Genomic DNA, 18,628 nt, shown 5'->3' with positions numbered 1-18,628 from the left:
TAAATATTTGAAGTGCTAAGCAATAGTACATTTTTTTTACTTTGTCCATCAGTCAGTCTTGTAGAACATGTGTTTAGTAGAGTATTAGCATCTCCCAACGGATTTAACTCCCTTAATGGAATCTCCTACAAGTTTTTGGATGCCAGGTTTTCTGATGCATTTCTTCCCAGTATCAAACTTAATATCCTGGGAACTGCTTGAGTTAGCAGAAGAAATTGCTAGTGACTATGGTACTTTAATATTTGTAGATTTATGTTGCTACTGAGCCTGTAACTATAGGGATCCTTTTTAAATTTAAGGAGGGTGCAGAGCAGAAACAAGTGTTATACTTAATCCTGTCTATTAAACATCACCATGGAGTCATCAGAGTACAGTCATTGCCTGTCCCTTGTGCTTTTCTCAATATAACTTATTGCTTTGTTTAAAAAAAAAATAAAAATCAGGGCACTTAACAAATCTTCTGTGAAACTAGACATTTCAACTGAGATCAACATTTTGTTGTTCAAAACAGGGTAACAGCTGTGACTTTGTAAGCTACTGTTAGTGGTTTTTAGAAGCTAATTTGTCAGCTAGCTGGCACACTGAGCTCATTTGCCGAAAGAAGTTGATGTCATCTCCCATATCATTCTTTGTCAAAGCTCAGTGTCTCTTTTTCTTTAACCAGTGATTCTCAAATAGAATGTTACAGAATGGGGCTGTTTGCCAGTGACATTAGTTTTCTATTTATGTAACTTCAATTTAGATCATTCATGGCTTAACACAAAATCCAGTTGTCATGTGCGAGTTTGATTGCTCTCATTTTGTGTCCTGTATTCATGATATGTAGCTCCTTTTTGTGTGCTTTGAATAAAAAAAAAAAGTGAAGAGCAGAAATGTTTATTATTTTCAAGTATTGCTACTTAATTTTATTCAAACAGTATTCAATGTAGTTTATTACTGCTTGTTCCACATGTACCACAAAATAAGGGTTTATTTAATGACTATTGATTAAAAATAATGTTTCTTGGAAGAATGAATGAATGTCTAAAATTAGTGATTATTAATTAAATATTGGTACTGCACATTGTTTCAACAAAAGATTATTTATAATTTCTGTTGAACGTGCTGTCTAAATAGGAACTGAAAAACGGCATGTTTTCAGGTTCTGTTGTATTGCTAAGAAGTTATTCCAACACCGGTGGAACCCCAGTGGTTTTATTCTTAGTAAATTATTTAGTGGCTTTTTAGTACCTTCAGCATCTCAGTAGCTTTACAAAATGTTGTGGGCTAGAAATAAGATGTTCTACAAGATGCCAACTGAATAAAAGATGAGAAAGTAAGGGTAGGAATAATTTTTTTTCGCACTAAAGTTACTAGTGAGATCTACCTGAGATCTTGGAGAAGTGAGAAAGCTGCTAATGGCAAAGTTATTTAGAGTACTGAAATCCAATGCTGATTGTGTAGAGCCACTCCAGGAATTCACAGAATTGAGTGGGTGATAAAATAGGTGAAATCAGCTGTTAACAAACCCGAAGTCATGTGCATGAACTTTGCTGTTTATTTTCATTAAAAAAAAGAAAAAAAATCTGAGATGGACAATGAATAGCTCTCAAATCTTAATAGTTGTGGTGTCAGAAGTGGGTTAGATTTTAAAGGAATTGAGTGTATATGGGGGAAACAGTGTTAGTAGTAGTTCTTCTGTTGTGCCTACCCTGTTATACAAAAAATATTCTAGAATTCAATTTCTAATTGGAAAAGAATTGAGTGAATTCCGTACAAGGAAAGCTAAATTGGCAGGGTGCTAAAGCCTGGAAAGAGACAGCTGGGAGGCGAGTGTGATAGAAATCTAGAATTATGAGCAATGTGGAAAAAGTGAATGGAAACAATTATTTCCCTTTTTCATAACAAAAACTAGGGGGCACCTAATTAAATTATCAGATGGCAGGCTTAAGATGAACACAAGGAAGTATTCTTTTTAACAGCGCGTAATTAAATGCTGAATTCATAAATTCACTGCCACGAGGTACAGTAGAAGCCAAAAATTATAGTAGTTGAAAAAGGAGTAAGAGGAGATCATGGAGGTGAAGTTTATCTATAGCTATAAAACACAGTTGTCTAGTCGTAACCTTAGGGTAAACTTCAGCTCTGTTAGAAAAGCAAGTAGGGGCTTTCCCTACGAGCACAGCACTGGCCCGCGGAGAGGTCTCTACAGATCCCTGTTGGGAAGGTTTTGGGTATAGATAAACTGATAACAGCCTCTAGATTAGTGCTACATGCTGTGTAATAGTGTATTACTATGGGGCTGGGGAAGTCACCAGATCTTCCAAGATTTGATGTTAGTGTATAAATAACTGGTATAAAACCGGGTTACAGAAACATAAGAACTTCACTTGCTTATGCTTATAAGGCTAAGTAGGCTGTGCTTGTGCACAAGTATTTTCAAAAGCATGTAACCTCAGTAGTTATAACTAGATCTGTAATTTATTGGTCATCCAAACATTAATATTTCACTCTGAGTTTTTTTTTAAAAACAATAAGGTATTTTTCAGTTTTGTTTTACCAGGGTAGTCAGTTTGTGGTTTTTCAGATTCCCTGCCCCCCCGCCCCCCCCCCCCCCCCCCCCCCCTCCATTCCAATGTCATCTTTATTTTGTTAACACTTTTAAGCCTGGTTCTTTGAATGGTGATATTTTGTGCTCCAGTTGTTGATCTTAATGATTTTTGTCTGCTCTGTCTAGAAGAATTGGTCTATTGAAAGCTGTATGACTACTCTTAATGCCTGTACATATCATAAGTGAGGCTTCGAATGGGATAAGGGGTTACCACTTTAAAAAGTCTGGAAAATGCTACTTTAAATAATCTGCACCTTAATCTTGTCCTTTTCTGAAGGAAACAGCCCCATTTAAAGCTATGTGAATACCCATTGTATTAAGGCTTCTATATTTCTATTAATTTATCTAAAATGATGACTATGGGGAGAGATTCACTTGTGTACTTACTATTATTTTACTTTATTTCCTAAAAGTATGCTTTGATGAAACCCTTTTGGGCATAGATTTTGTTCCATTTCATCCTTAGTTACAGATGAAATTAAGCCTTAAGGTGTGCTTAATAATAAAAATGCTCTAGTAAATTTTAAGAATATAACATGGTAGATGATAATCGATAATAACTCTTAACATGCTGGACAGGCAAAATATACTAAAACAATCATGTGTGTATCTGTTATTAAACATTTATTGGAGATTGTTTTTAATTTCAGTTTTGAATCCAGCATTTATCATCTTAGATTTCAACCATGCTTTTATATGTGCCTGAGGTTGAGCTTTATACATCTTTTTATAGATTAGAAACACAAAATGTTATCGCACTGCCATCTGGACTGATTTATCCTTATATTGTCACAGATTTATGATGAGTATATTCAAACACTTAATGTTTTCTCTTTCAAACTTTTCAACACAGTAGACTAGTAAATCAAAACTTCCTTTTGAAAGATTGATTAGTGCAAATGTGTCTAATCACATCCGAAATATATTCAGAACTCTATTCAAAAGCGTTGATACTGTGTTTTTGGATTACAGAAGGACCACACATATTGTAAGTGGTTCTTTAATGGCTGCATAAAACCTGTTTTCCCTGAATCCTGATTATTTCCAGAGGTAGTAGGTAAAAATTTCTAACTTCCCCTTCCTCTTTCTCATCCATTAAAGAGTTTTGTGAGGTAGCAATTTTGTGGCCTGACTGTTGATTTCTGTATCGCCATGTGATTATTTAAAAGCTTATGCTTCTATCAGTGTGACAACAAGATAATTGAGCAACTTTTCCTATCTATATTTCTTAGGTTTAAAATGAAGTATCTGTAGTGAGGCATGCATAACTGTAGACTTCTCTTCCTCCTCCTCCTGCCTGTGAATGCCCCCCCTACCTTAAGAAGTTTTTTGGGGATGGTCTGTTGATATTTTTTTTTTTCCAAGTGACACTTAAAATTCAGATCAGCAATTGTCAAATGTATTTTTATATTTTGAGAAATTGTGTAACAGGGCTGGATGTTAGGATGAAGTTTTTGTTGTATGTGAACCTTTCGGGGGATAGCCTATGCAGTGTACCTGCATGTTTATATGTATTTTCAGTGAAAATGGACTGGCATTATAGTGTGGCTGAGGAGGATGTTGGAGGTGAAATTACGTTTTTCTTGTTTAAAAGGGAAATAACACCTATTTCAATGCATAGACTTTTAAGTGCCTCGTGTTACTGTAATAGTATAATAACGCGCACAACCCTCTCTTAAATAGCAGATTCAGTTTGGTTTTGCCAAAATGCCATTACTTTTTTTTCATTTGTATAATTGTTACAGCAGTGTGAAAATTTTGAAGCATGTAAAACTGGAAACACTGTAGCCAGATGTACTTGCTAATCTCTGGAAAACCTCAGAATATGGATTGCGCAAAACAAGTAGCATAATATGGGGATACGTGTGGCATCAGTAGTAGTTCCAAACAAGTACCATGCAAATACAAATGCAAGTTGATTTGTGGTTGGTGTGTGCTGGGGTTTTTTTCTCTTTTTTTTTCCAGAAGTAGCAAGCAAATAGCTTTGTTAAAATGTAAACAAAGTGTTTATCAGGTGGAATTTATGGCTTGTTATAATAAGCCCATATTGAGAGTCTTGTTCATGTATTTTAGTATTTTGTCTATATCACCAGCCAGAAGTGGTTGCTTAAGAAGAAAGTATGATAATTGTGAAAGAGGACAGTTGTACCATAGCCTGCTTGTATTGGGGGGGGGGGGGGGGGGGAATGACGTGGACACACAATAGGACAGGACAACAGGGAACACCTGACCATCAGTTAGTGACTTAGATTTCTGAAATACAAGCATATTTTGTAAGTTACATGTAACAGGAATTCAGGAATTCCTGATTTCAACTGTAATCTGAGGTATTGTGTTGTATTACCATCACCACATGTTTTAAAGAAAGATGAGAGAAACTTTGCTGTAAATATATGGGATAATCAGCTTTCCAAGGTGGTCTTGTTGTAATCCTTAATACAGGGACAGAATTTTAAACTTGAGTTCTTGAGGTTTGTATTCTTTTCAAAACATGTCTGAAGACTAGCTCACAAGGATCCAAAACATGTTTGTGTACTGATGGATAATTGTTGTCCATTTAAGCGTTCAGTTATAAAACCATTGAACAAAGTACACAATGAGCTTACTTTTCTTGATTCTCTCTTGTCCAGAAGCTCCAGCTCTAATCTTTACTGCTTTGATTTATCAAGGGAACTAGATCACAGCTATTTAAGGCTCTTTTCTTTATACAAGTTTATTGTTACAAAACTTCTGCATCGTTATTACCCCTTTGCTCTTTGGCCCTGTTCAGCAAAAGTGACAAAATTAAGAGGCTGGGGGTGGTAAGTGGCTGGTCAGTGCAGTTGTGTAAGCCTTGTTTCTTAACACTACAGGCACTGAGTGTTAAGAGGGATACTGAGGGATCGGTGAATCCATCTTCCCTTTTTAAATAGCAACTGTACTTAATATTGGTGCATCTTACATTTGTGAGGCACGTTAGCAGAAATTTTAGTGTTCCCCGTTTAGTCTTTTTAAGGCTTCCCTTTGCTTATCTTTGAGTCTTGCTAATTTGTCATCAACACTGTCAACTGCAAATGAGTTATACAATGTAAGTGCATTCTGTGGGAAGGTTACTTCTTTCAAGAAGTAGATAATTTTAGAGCTGGGCTACATTCTAGAAGGAAATAAGCATTTATGTTCATTGGAACTCAATGAAGAGAGTGAGAAGGTTCCATGAAGTCTTTCTCTTTCCATCAGGGCCATGACATACAGTTGACCTGTGATGATATGGTACCTTATGGTTTTGATGGTATCATCAAAAGATTCTGCACTGACAGAGGGAATAGTTCTGTAACCCTTCTCCTGTTGACTTACGACACTTACCTCTCATGCTGATGGAATGATTTCGGATTTTACCCACCACACAGTTGTTTAAGATTGATATTGACAAGTGAGAGATTTGCTTTAAAGGCCTATGCTGTTTTCAGTCATTAAAAATATGCACAGATCAATGGGGTTTGTTGTGAATTCCAACAGAAATGTCTTCTGTGTAAAAGCAGGACTGAGTGCAATCTTTCCATTGAATGAAGAGAAAGATTTTGTGTGTTCCCCCTCCGAACCCTTCTGTTACCCAGAATATTTTTAACCCTCTAGAGTTGGATAAAGTTTTAAGAATACTGAGGCAGTTGTAGTTCCAAGACCTTTTGGTTGGTGATACCTTCTGGTTCCAGGAAAGTGTATGTCTGAACCTTGCTAGTTCTCATTACAGCATCCCCTGGATAGAGGATGGGTCTTGTTGAAGGGCATGTCCCCCCTTGGTGGGAAACCTCTCACTGGTGGCAGAAACTTCTGTTATAACTTGAAGTAGATTTCATTTCTGGTGTTAACCAGGCGTGAATCTTCTCTTGCTGTTAATTTTTAGATAAATAGCTGCTGCAAGGCAGATTCATTTTGTGAACTTCACATGCCTGCGCTGTCAGTGTACGCACCTGGGAGAGTGAGCAAAGCCTTTCTTTCTGTAGAGCAGCAGAGAGAAAAAAGCAGCTTTAGCTAGTGATTCGCTTGAAAAGTGTCTAAAATCACCAGAGGAATCATAACACATTTCTCTCTACTGCCCTTGAAGGAAGCATGGGCTGACTCAGATGTAGGTGTTTGGTCCCACTCAGAAACATCATGCTTCACCCATAGCATAAATATTTTGTACTCAAACCGGTGAAGAGCAGGGCCATGAAGTGCAGTTACTCTGATGTTACCGTCAGAATCTTTGCTGTGAATGTGTGCTGCTGTACTTTTGTCGCACAGTGTATTTCACTGGGGCAGGTCTTTAAAGTACTTCTACATTGTTTTATGTGAATGGTGAAAAATAGTGTTGTTGTTGACATCAAAGCTTCTCTTCTAGGCTGTATAGCTGGACCTAGGTCTCAGGTTGCTTGAGGTTTTTTTCCTTCTTTTTAAATGTGCTGACTTAACTATTTTTTCTTACAGTACAACCACTTGTATACATGTTATGTTTCCATATAATGATTGAATCATTAAAACTTCTCAAGTAAGTACACTAAGGGTTTTTAGTTTTGCTAGGGCAGGCTTTGTTATCTTTTTTCTTCAGTAATTAAAAAAAAACCAAACCAAAAGCAATCAATCGGTCAATCCGAAGCTCTTATGACATTAATCATGTTTCATCTTTGAAACAGATCCTGCATTCACTTCTGTAAATCAGCATCGTTGCTTGTGGAAACAGTTCAGTGGGCCTTGGCTAGGGTAGGATAATCTCCTGTCGGTATTACATTTGTAAGAGCAGCCCATTAAAGAGCCTCATGCCCCAACAGAGAAACTACACCTGTCCAGCACTTAAACTGGTTTATTGCTGATTTTGGGATCAGACCCTAGATTCTTTGAAATCTCAGGAAATTCTAATGTTAGTGACTGCAGCTGCAGTTTAACTTAGTCTCTGAGCTAAAGGAAATAACTTACCTTTCCTCTTAAACATATCCTGTCTTCTGTGAGTGTGGATGGTACGTTCCCTGTTTCCCAAGCTTGTGATTTAGATGTCATCTTCAATGTCCCTAAGATTTACCTTGAAGCAATTATGGCATATCTTACTGTTAAACAATTTGCAAGATAACAATATTTTCTTCAAACTTTTAAGTTAGTTTAATGCCTTGTGATTTGTTGTAATTAACTCTGAAAAGTAGGGTTTTTTTTTCTTTCTATGGCATGTGGACTCCTTTGGAGATGTATCTGCACACTTTCTTTACACTGTGATTGGTGCATGTAAGTAATCAGTGATAACAGCTTAAAGGCCATTCAAAGAAGAATGAGAATAGTATGTAAAATCCTGAATTCATTTTTGTGGGTGAATAATACCTCAAATGATAAATTCTTTTGGTGCAGGTATTTGTTTTCTCTATTTCAAGTTGACTTTCGTTTGTTGAGTTATGTACATAGTCATCTCAGCAATTGAAAAGGTGAATGTATTCTCACCGCCCTTCTTGTATTTGTGTTGTTTTTAGAAAGTTTATCTCTTCGGGGCGGGGGGGGGGGGGGGGAGGAGGCAGAAAAAAAGAATAGTTGCTATTAAACACTTTTGTCAGTTCAGGTGGAACTAAAATAATACTAGGAGCAAATCTTGGTTCTAAGCTTTGAAGAATATTGTTGAAAAGCAGGAAATTCATATTGGGACAACTTATAATAAAATCAATGATCAGAGTTGCATTGTGTTTAATGGAAGGGCTCTGAGTCATTGTCAGCCAAATCTGAGAGCAATCACTAGAGTCTGTGCTGCTCAAAAGGACTGATTCCACCACCACCCCACCCCCCCAAAGAGGAGGTTCATGTGGACTGAATTCCCTTTTGCAAAATGGGCATGTTTCCCAGGGAAAACATGATACTTCTTCACTAATCACGATGGAGCCTTATCCTGCAATGGGACCTACATTTTGGTCTTTTTGCCACATCATTGCTGTTTTCTACATGGACAAAAATAGATATAGAGTAAACCAACCCAAAAAGTCAATTATAGGGTTTTATAGTGATGTACTGTGAAAAATTTGGTCATGTTTTTCATTATACGGAATGTTCTTTCCGAAGACATAAACAGAAAAAAGCACATATGTTTGATTTTAAAAATAACTTTGCTTAGCTGTTTAGAAATGCTGGAGACATTTTGGATAGTTCTAAATGATCAGCATCATAATTATATGATAAAACTTCTGCGTAAAGACCTATCTGGTTTATAATCACTTAACTGTTGGGATTTTAGGGTTCAAGAGATATACTTTGAAAAATTTCTCATACATGTCTGAAAAGTCTTGAGTTATTCATCTTCCTCTCCCCTCTAATCAGGAAGTAACTGTTAAATCTGTGATGTCAGTTCAGGGGGAATAATTTAATTTAAAAAGTATTAACATGTGAAAGAAATGTTGGAATGAATGAAAACAGTTTGGGCAGCTGACATTTAAACCAGCGATTATTCTAAGATAGTGTAGTGTCAGAGAGATGCTGAAGTAATAATTACAATTACAATATCAAAGCAATAAAAATTAATATGTTATAATAGAACTATGCATGAAAGCCACATTTTACTGTTGCGGGTGCCTGAAGTTCAATAGCTATATCCATACTGGGACCTCTGCAGGAATGTGGTAAGACTTCCATAGGTGTGGAGCTCTGGTACTTCATGTTGTTTTCGTGGCAAACTGCAAGTCCTCAGCACTTTTGCAAATGAACCCAAATCCATTTAGGTTTCTAAATACGACCGCTAATATCTGAAAAATGCAAAAGACTGAGAGATGCTAAGAGTTATACAAATGAGAATAACTACTTTTTGAAGAATAAATGCTGGTGGGTTTTTAAGATAGTTTTAAATTCAGTTTGTTAGATTTAGTTCTTGCTAGATTTGGTTTGGGCCTGATCCAGTTACTAAGAAATTTAGTGGGAACTTTTGAAACCTTTATTTATATGTATTATTGCTGACATGTTTTCTGACTAAATTTGCTTGTTGGTTTGCTTGACACTGAAACTGAGTAAACAGTTACTTGCTTAGATTTATAAACACCCTTTAATCTTATTCTTTAAAGAAAGACATAATTCATAAAAATCACTGTTCCTTGAGATTATTACCTATGCTGAAATTATCAAATGTATAATGCAGTAGTAGAGATGCTAAGTTGGTTACTAATTTTTTATGATTTGTAAGTGGTCTGTTTCCCGTTCGCAAATACTTGGTGTTAGTATGGTGACCGCAGTGAAAGAGTACATTTACCCACCAGCAGCTCCTGTCATTTGTGTGGTGTCCTCCTCCTCCCCATTGTCAGTCTGCATCATCTTTTTTATTTCTCTGCAGAAACCAGACCTTTACCCCACCACCTTTTCATTTAGTTGCCATATTTATGAGGTGCTTCCTTTACATGTTCTGGGTAACCCAATATATATTTTGTCCTACTTATTTCTTCTGTACGTCTTTATTTCCCCAAGCGATACTGTATTTCACTTCCTTGAACTTCAGTGGCTCTAGCTGAGCCATTGGACATGTCTTTAGTTTATGCGTTTAAAGGCTAAAAGTGTATGTTAGCTTATCTGGCCTAACCTGTTAACATCAGTTATCCCTGTTAAAAAGTACTTCCACCAAAAATGTTAGTGAATGTTTGACTAAAGCTTTTCTTCCAAAATTTAATCTGGATTGGATTTAAAGCATGCAAAGATAATTAATCTACCATGTCCCTTGGTCCTCTGTTTAATTGATCACTGTTAAGAAGCAGTCATATTAAATCAAATCTGAGTGTCTCTAGTGTTGATTTCCAGTCAGTTTGGTGGTCTCCACTCTGTCATGCATCTTCCTCTAGGAAATACACTTCCATTAGGATATAGAGTCACCTCTTGATGATGTTCTTTTTTTATAGTGGTTTGTTTGTTGGTTGTGTGTGGGTTTTTTGTTTTGTTTGTTTTTTTTTTTCCCTAAGCTAGAAGGTTTGGATTCTGCCTTTTGCTATATTTTCTAGTCAATAACTTGTTTGTTTTACCTTTTAAAACTGGATTCTGGGACTGGGAACAGGATTTAATGTTTGTATCACAAATAAGGCATAGAGATGTGGAATACCTTTCCACTCCTACATCTGTGGTGATCTCATTAAATGCTTTTAAGTTGTAGTGTGCACTCCAATTAAACTTAATATCTGGTCTAAATCTTAACTTCTTTTCAGTGTTGCCTTCTAGAATGTTGTCCATTTTGCAGGTACACAGTGTATTTTTTCTCTGAAATACGTAGCTTTACTTTGACATTATATCAAACTGTGTTTTGTTTGAATGAACTCCTGTTTACTAGGTAATCCCCATCATGCTAAATTACTTTAGTCTCTTGCACTGGATGATGCTGGGATGGCATCCCATTGTGGGGGCAATGAGGGGGTGGGTAGCTGTGGGGGTGCTTAGCTGCTGGCTGGGGTCAACCTACCACATCTTCAGGTTTTCTGGTCTCCCAGCGTATAACCCCTGACAAAGGTTGAAACAACAGATGCATAGAGTTGTGTACGTGAAGCAGAGTGAGAGAGAGGATGTAGGACAGGACAAGCTGATGGAAGAATTGAAGAATGGAAAGGAAGGCAGGATGGCAGAGAACAGAGGTGACTAAAATGTGAAGGGAAAAGGAGAGGAGGAGAAGGGAGCTCAAAGAACAGTCGAAGTTGTCTCATTCTTCAGAAAAAAAAGAAACCAAAACTAAACCAGAGTGTGATGAGGTCATCTCAGTTGCAGCATTCCTCGAAACTAAAACATGAACAGAAATACTTATTATAAAAAATACTTTTTTAAATTTTAACTAGGTTAAGTTTTCTCAGAAACAGAACTGCGTGAGAGGTCCTTGGGATCAAGGTGGTGCAGGAGTTCCAAAGACAAATTATTCTGATGTATGCCCATATATATCGCTTCTGGGCTTAATGGAATCAAACTGTGGTTACAATAAAGGGAACTTTGTTTACATTCTCTGGATCCATTTTATGTAGTTAAGTCTAAGTAATGTTTCTTTTATAGGGATCATCACATACTTTAAACTAGGGCCCAGCAATGGAATGCAACAAAAAAGTGTGACTAAAGTATCTATGAAATTCATTAAGTCTGTACTCAATTCTTCTTGGCTTTCATAAAACTTATTTTTCACAGCTGCATTCACTAATACTATAAAGTAGTCTGGCCATCTGCCTTAATATCAAACTTTATTTCAGGGGAAGAAAATATTTTCAGATTTCCGATTGCTGGAGAAGGTCAACAAATCTTTATTTCTTTGATCATGTAAGTGGATTTCTTGGTGACCAGAAAATGGGCTTCATATAATGTATGAAATAGAATTAATTTAAATTACTCCAGCTGTATTTTGTACAAGTGAGAGGATGCATTCTGGCACTGCATTTGAACTGGATCGGACAAATTGTCTAGAGGTAATTATTCTCGTTTCTAGCTCTTTTAAATATTTTCTTGTTAACTTGATGAGAGGTTAATCTATAGGTAGAAATTGTATTAGCATGGAAATTAATTTTAGAGTAACACATCCAGTTACGTGTGCTTACATTTTTGTGTAAAGGCATGTAATGACTTTAATCAAATGTCAGAACAATAGCAAGGTATAAACCAAGCTTTCAGAGAAGATGCTTGGTGTGGCCTCTTGCTGTAAGAAAATGTTGTTGTAGAGATAAACCTTTTGAGGTGTAAAATGGGTTTAAGAAAAGCATGGCTTTCTTTTCTCTGCTGCTGGGAAGTACATGTTCCGTTTTGATCTTCCTGAGCAACATAATCTTCAGGCATCTTGTTTTCTGAACACCAGCTTTTTTTTTCCTCCTTATTTTGAAATTCCTCTATAATGCCACAAATAAATCATTATCATTTGTTTACTAGTTTGGATAATTCTTGACTTTATAAGTAGATACTGTGTATTAGCACTGCTGGCCTTGTCTTACTCTGTACCTTGAATTTGTGATTATGGGCCAGAATGCATTTTTTTGGATCTCTGAAGAACAGAACCGCATCTTGTTACTGTCTAAAAGTAAGATGAGGTAAAGAAGGTAGACCTGGATAAGTGAACTCCTACAAATAATTCATACCTCTGCATTTTGCTCTCTATGGCAAAGACAAGAAGAACCTACTACTAGATCATTCATAGAGCCTATCTTAGGAGAAAGTGAATCTCTTGAGTTGCTTATTTTTCTTTTCTGAGTGTGTAGGACGATTGACGTTACTCTAAATACTGATATCTGATGTTTAACTATCAAAGTGTGAACCGAAACATTTAAATAAATGGATAGAGTAATGCCTGCCCCTCCCTTAGCATTTGGAGTTCTGTTATTAGATCTCTCTTCTCTGTCTAGCTGCTCATTTTTTTTTAACCTGAACTACAGAAGGTCTTAATTTTATTTGGGTCTTTTACCTCTTTAGTAAGATGTTAATGAGCTTGTGGTTCACAAGTCATTAAGGAGAAACTGGCAGATAGACCATATGATAATATAAACATATTTATCATCTGTTTTCTTAGAAAACTAGGCTAAAGACATTAAAGGTGTAGATCAATGCTAATCTTGAGTCTGGATGTAGGAGCAGGTTGTAGACCAACCTGGAGAACACTATAAAGTTTTGGAAACAACAGTGAAACAGGTAGTCAGAAATTCTCAGTAGTTTGGGGAAGGAGATGGAGAATCATCTTCATCTGATCCAGGGACCAGCAGCGTGATCCTTGAATCATACACCCTTCTGTGGATAGCTGTGTTGGTTAAGTGCCATCAGACTGTAAACACAACTGTTTGTTTGTGAAGTGGAATCAATTTGGAACAGTCCTTGAGTTGTAACTTAATTTTTCATTGAGGACAAGCTCTAAAAATGTGTGGAGATAAGTTTTGCCATAAATTTGATGTTCGCTTCCTTTAAGAACAGTGTGGGTAATCAATGCTAGCAGAATGCTTTCATCCACAAATGCTGCACTGAAAATACAGTCCTTCAATTAATCATGTATGAGTTCAACTCTTCATTTTGGTTTTTATTCCAAGATGCTGCTTGGTACGTTGCATTGCTTGTTGACTTACGTGACTTAGCTTGCAGATTTTGGCTGCTTGTTACTGTTGTAGCATTCTGAAGTTCAGCAGATGCTAGGACCATTGTATGGCAGGGACTCTGCTGCTGTGGTAATTTTTCAGTATATAAAACTAAATACAGAGGGGTTTGAAGATAATTAAATTGGTGTATGGATAGAAATTTGTGCCTTTTTTTTTTAATGATTTAAAGTTTCAGAGTTGCCCATTTGTCCCTTAGTCCATTTGCTGGAGAGTGACCTTATGCTTGGTAAGGAACTGGCCCATGAATAGTGCTAAGGGAACAAAGATGATGGTATCTCTTGGTAGGAGCATCTCATACTTAAAGTATTTGTTAGCACTTGATTTGAACAAAACTCAGATAAAATTTCAGGTGATTAAACAGTAAATTTTTGGATGTTATAAGGAAATGATTTGAATTAGCTGTGTACAGGAATGCAAGAGAAGAAGAAAAAAAAATGCTGTTAAGACTTCTCAGAATGAAGACCCATGATATTTTAGAAGAAAGAGACAGACCAGGAGAAAGTGGTATTCATCCTTCTGTTACTACTTCACACGTGGTACCATTTTATCTCTTTTAATTTGTACACTTTGATACTTCTGTGTGCCCAATGAATGTATTCAAAAGTTCATTCACTTGGGGAATTATGTGATTCCCTGGAATGTGAGTTGGGGCAATGGCTCCGACTCTATTTCCCAAGTACTAGCCAGTCTGTTTTCCATGGAAGGCTGAAACAAAGACTACACAGTCTCTTGTCTTCAAAAATAGAAGCAAGCTTGCTGGAGGTGTTCCTTTTTGGAACGTTTTTGTAGTTTTCCAATGACTCTAAGTCACTTGACTGAATGAAACAGTGAAAATGGTGCGTGATTGTGTTTATACCCAAGTTGCATGCTTTCTGCTATAGTGTGTGAAGTGCCGGTTAATTGAGAGGCAAGCCCTTGGATGCCAGTTGTTGGCCACTAATTTTGTAACATAACTGATGATGGAAAAATACATGTTTGAGGGAAGGAGGAAAACTTAGAAAGAAGACATGCTAAGGTCTTAACAGGATGAAGCAAATAGCATTTAGTTCCTTTTCCATTTTTAGCTTTTCTTCACCCTTTTTTTTACGTAAACCAGTGACAGGCACAAATTATTTCTTTAGTGTTAGGATGTTGCTAAAATGTTAATTATACTAATTCCATAGTAAAAATGATGAATTTTGTAGACATGGTGTCTGTACGCTTGGACCAGTAGCAACAGATGGATTAATAATTTTATAGGTACACGTATTGCCTTATGCGTTGGATTTTGAATGCAGAATTTGGCAAGAAAGAAATCATCTTTTATGTAAAGAACAGTATAAACTGCTGAGATTTATATTTGACAGTTATGTACATACCAAGAAATACTTTTTAACCTTTGATGGTTTAAGACTGCCAGGCTAAGAAAAAGGAGTATGATTTTTCTCTTTAAAGCGAGTGTATCTTTGTATTTTGTCCCAACGTGGTACTGCTAGTCGATGGTAATATTTTTCCTTTTGGTTTTCTGAGCTGATAGGTGAAACCTTTTGGATTAACTATTGCCCTAAGACTTTCAGAAAGTTTATGGTGGTAGTCACTGCTAATTTAAGGAAGGCAGTATTAAATATTTATATTTATCCTGAAGAGCTTTTGATCATAGCTCCATCCCACTCCATCTCAGAAGCCAGCATTTTTCTCCCGTCTGTATCAACAGTCTCAACTTCTTAGAAGTTGGAGATCATAAATAAGTATTTAAAGATATCTTAAATCTATTTAGTTCCACAGATTCCTCTCTATTACCCGCCTCCATGCCACACACATACATGCAAAGGCAGAGCTTGGTGGCCCCATAAAAACTCAATATTGACCCTAAGGCCCTCTGAAAATCTGCTTTGAAATCTTGGTTTTATTTTCTTCAAGTTTTTAATGGTTAAAGTTCATATTCACAAGTATTTAAAAGGTGTGGATCAGCACCTTATTTGCAGTGTGTTATTTAAAGTCCTTGGTGTTCTCAAATCTGATCTGAGTTTTTTCATTGGGTTAATTATAGTGGGATTTATTATTTTTTTTTTTTAATCAAAAAGTATTACTTTGTCCTTATGCCTAAATCTTGAAAATTCCCAGGAGAGAAACTTTTACATTCTGGAGTTTAGGACAGAGTTTTGCAAGACGCCTACTGTGTTTGGCTATTTCCATCGTAATAAGAAGGGCTTTATGTCTTCTAAACCACTATTTCTACGTTTTTCTGGAATTGGGCAGTGCCTGCTTCCATAAAAAGCCATTGTACCATAGCTGTAGCAGCAGCATTTCTGCAGAGCACCTACATGAAGCAGTCTGTAATAATTTCTAAAAAGTTAGAAATTGAATATAGAAACTTCAGGAAAATAGCTTTTCTAAAAAGGGGAGAAAAACTGCAGTCGTTTAGGTTTGTGTGATTTATCTAGAGTATTTTATTTTCACAGTCACTTGGGCATCTCGCAGAATGAGAAGATAAGGGAAAAAATCTAGAAATTAATTATTTTAATATTTTCTGAATATTTCATTTACCTAGAAATGAATTATTTTAATATTTTCTGAATCACTACTGAAATGCTTTGAAATGTATTTGTTTAGTGTAAATTGTTTATGTCCAACATAGCATCTTAAAGCTTATACTTGTAGGCTTAAAGTTGCTGAGGTTTTTTTCTGCAGGTTTTGGTGTATGTTTAACAGGTTCTTGTGTTTATAACTTTTTTTATCCTGAATATTTTCATATTGACATCAGTGATAACAAAGGAAGGTTTTTGTGATGCTATTTCAGTGCTGTAAAGTGGTAGTCGGGTAGAAATTGGTAGCTTTAGTAGTCCCATTAGCACCTTCAGTGCTAAATAAAGAACTCTTCAGTGCTTTAAAAAGCTAAGCTCAGTAGCATAGATGCCTACAAATATTGATATTATTGGTAATATTGATATACACACACCGCTGTGTGTTTGACTTCCAGCAACACTGAAGATACATTAAATTCATATAATTAAATAGTAATTTCTCTCTCAATATTCTAAAGATTCCTGAGGTGGTTAGGACTTCCTGATAGAAAGTAGCGGATTTAATATGAGAAAAATTATCTTAACACAAGTGATGCTGCTTCTTCAGCAGTTTTCTGTTGACTTCATAGTGCATCGAAGAACATCAGGCTATGGACAGAAACTACTTGTGTATCAATATAGTGGCTTTAAAAATACAACAAAAATGAGTCTGTTAAGACAGATTTGTTCTTTTGCAGGATTTTTGTACATTACATGTGTAACTTTGCAAGAATGAAATTCTTGTAAAATCCGTTTTATAGAAGTTGGTTTCCTTTAGAAATGTTATGTTTTTGATCTGGTTTTATAAATGGTGTTAAGTATAAACGCAACATGTGTGGTACTGAAACATGCTTATGAAAGTTTCAGAAAGATTTTGGTTTTGAAGTGCTATTTGAATACTGTTCTACATCCTCCGTATGGTTTTATCTTCAAATCTGTAGTGAAGTATGACATTGTATCTTCCTGTAAACTCAGAGTGGCTGTACGTAGGATTTGTCCATGTTTTGTTTGTATCCTTGTATTAGAAGCTAACTGATTTGGTGTAACAGGATCACACTGATTAAACCATGGATCTTGTGGTAAGACTTAAGCAGGAGCTGTGCTTTAAAGGAGCTGTGAAATGGGGTATAAGTTTCCGTGTTATCACGTACAGCTTAGACATATTCTGGGTGATTTACTTGCCCTCTCTTTTATAGTAAGCTAGATACCTGAGCTCTAAGCAGAAATTGCAAAATTGGTCACGGTGTGTATGTATCAGGAACCAAATATGTATTGTTAAAGCTAGTTTACTTTCTTAACCTCATTGTATTTTCCATTTAATTCTATGTTGTTGTGTTGTTTGGTTTTTTGAAGGGTCATATTTTCAGGGTCTTTTAAATGCAGTTTGCTGGAAGAATTTTAATGAAATAAATTCATTTTTCATCTCTTTAACTTTCACTGTAGTCTTTTTTCTACTGAAAAAGGATGGTATCAAATACGAATTTATTGTTTAAAGATAATTTTTTCCAACATGTGGTTGGTAAAAGACACATTATCACACATGTGATAATTTTTAACAAGGTTAATTTTCTCTTTCCACCTCTTGAAATTATATCAGACATGCTAGTTATAGCAATTAGACCTGAGAAAGTTACATGGTTTTGCTGAAATATCCCAAAGGTTTGTGGAATTTTTTTAAACTCACTATCCTCTGATCATTATGATTGTTTCAACTTCTCTAAGACAGAGTTTCTGAATTGTGACAGTATTTTTCTGCATATAATGCAATGTAGCCATGTCAACGTTCTTAAAGGATCCTGCTGAACTTAAGGAATTGGAGGGTATGTAATAAACTTTGATTATTGTGGTGAATTTACCAACTGTGGTTTTATCAACTTAAGTATTAATAATGGCAAATTTTGGAGGATGAAGATAAAAGAGCAGGTTTTATGTACCACCAAGCAAAATACTTAGGTCATTTAGAGTGGTAATGATACATTCCTACATTTTTTTACGTTCATCTACTGTTTGTGACTTTTGAGGATGCTTCTGTTTAAACAGAGATACACTGTGTAAAGTTATTTTAAATTTTCTTGATCTAAGGTGAGCTAACACCTGATATGCCATATTTATTTTTTTTGCTATTGTCTCTGGTATTTATCAACTACTATGACAGTGCTAATTGATGGAAGTACAGCAGTAGAAAAAAACATCAGGAAAAATCAGAGCACCTTTTAAACATGTTAAAGGTATTTTTCTTACTGCATGACTTTTTACTGCAGGTATATACAAGTACTTGGCTTAATATGCCATTCTTGGGGACAAGTGTGTTATTACAAGTCTTGCTGATGAAGATATGGTTTATATTTTTAATCTTTGAATTGGCTTGGCAGTTTTTTACTGTCAACAATGGTCGGTTTGTCTCCATCTTTTTGAAATGGGTTGCTTGGGTTCCACCACTGAACAAA

The 18,628-nt window shown here is 35.9% G+C and overlaps 1 protein-coding gene and 1 long non-coding RNA gene across 5 annotated transcripts in view; one reads left to right on the top strand and one right to left on the bottom strand.

Annotated features, from left to right (window-relative positions):
* Positions 1 to 18,628, top strand: part of SUPT3H (SPT3 homolog, SAGA and STAGA complex component) — a 297,812-nt gene that overhangs the window by 73,413 nt on the left and 205,771 nt on the right. The gene's annotated exons all lie outside the window — the stretch shown is intronic.
* LOC308064309 lies at positions 2,594 to 18,307 on the bottom strand. The gene is made up of 2 exons (XR_013928334.1): positions 16,165 to 18,307; positions 2,594 to 16,121 (listed from the first exon to the last, which is right to left on the bottom strand). It is a non-coding gene; the product is annotated as an uncharacterized lncRNA (long non-coding RNA).

Source organism: Falco punctatus (genome assembly GCF_963210335.1).
Source record: "Falco punctatus genome assembly, chromosome: 5".
NCBI classification, from domain to species: domain Eukaryota; kingdom Metazoa; phylum Chordata; class Aves; order Falconiformes; family Falconidae; genus Falco; species Falco punctatus.
The sequence above is the reverse complement of the archived record's forward strand: the minus strand, read 5'-3'. Positions and strand labels throughout refer to the sequence as shown.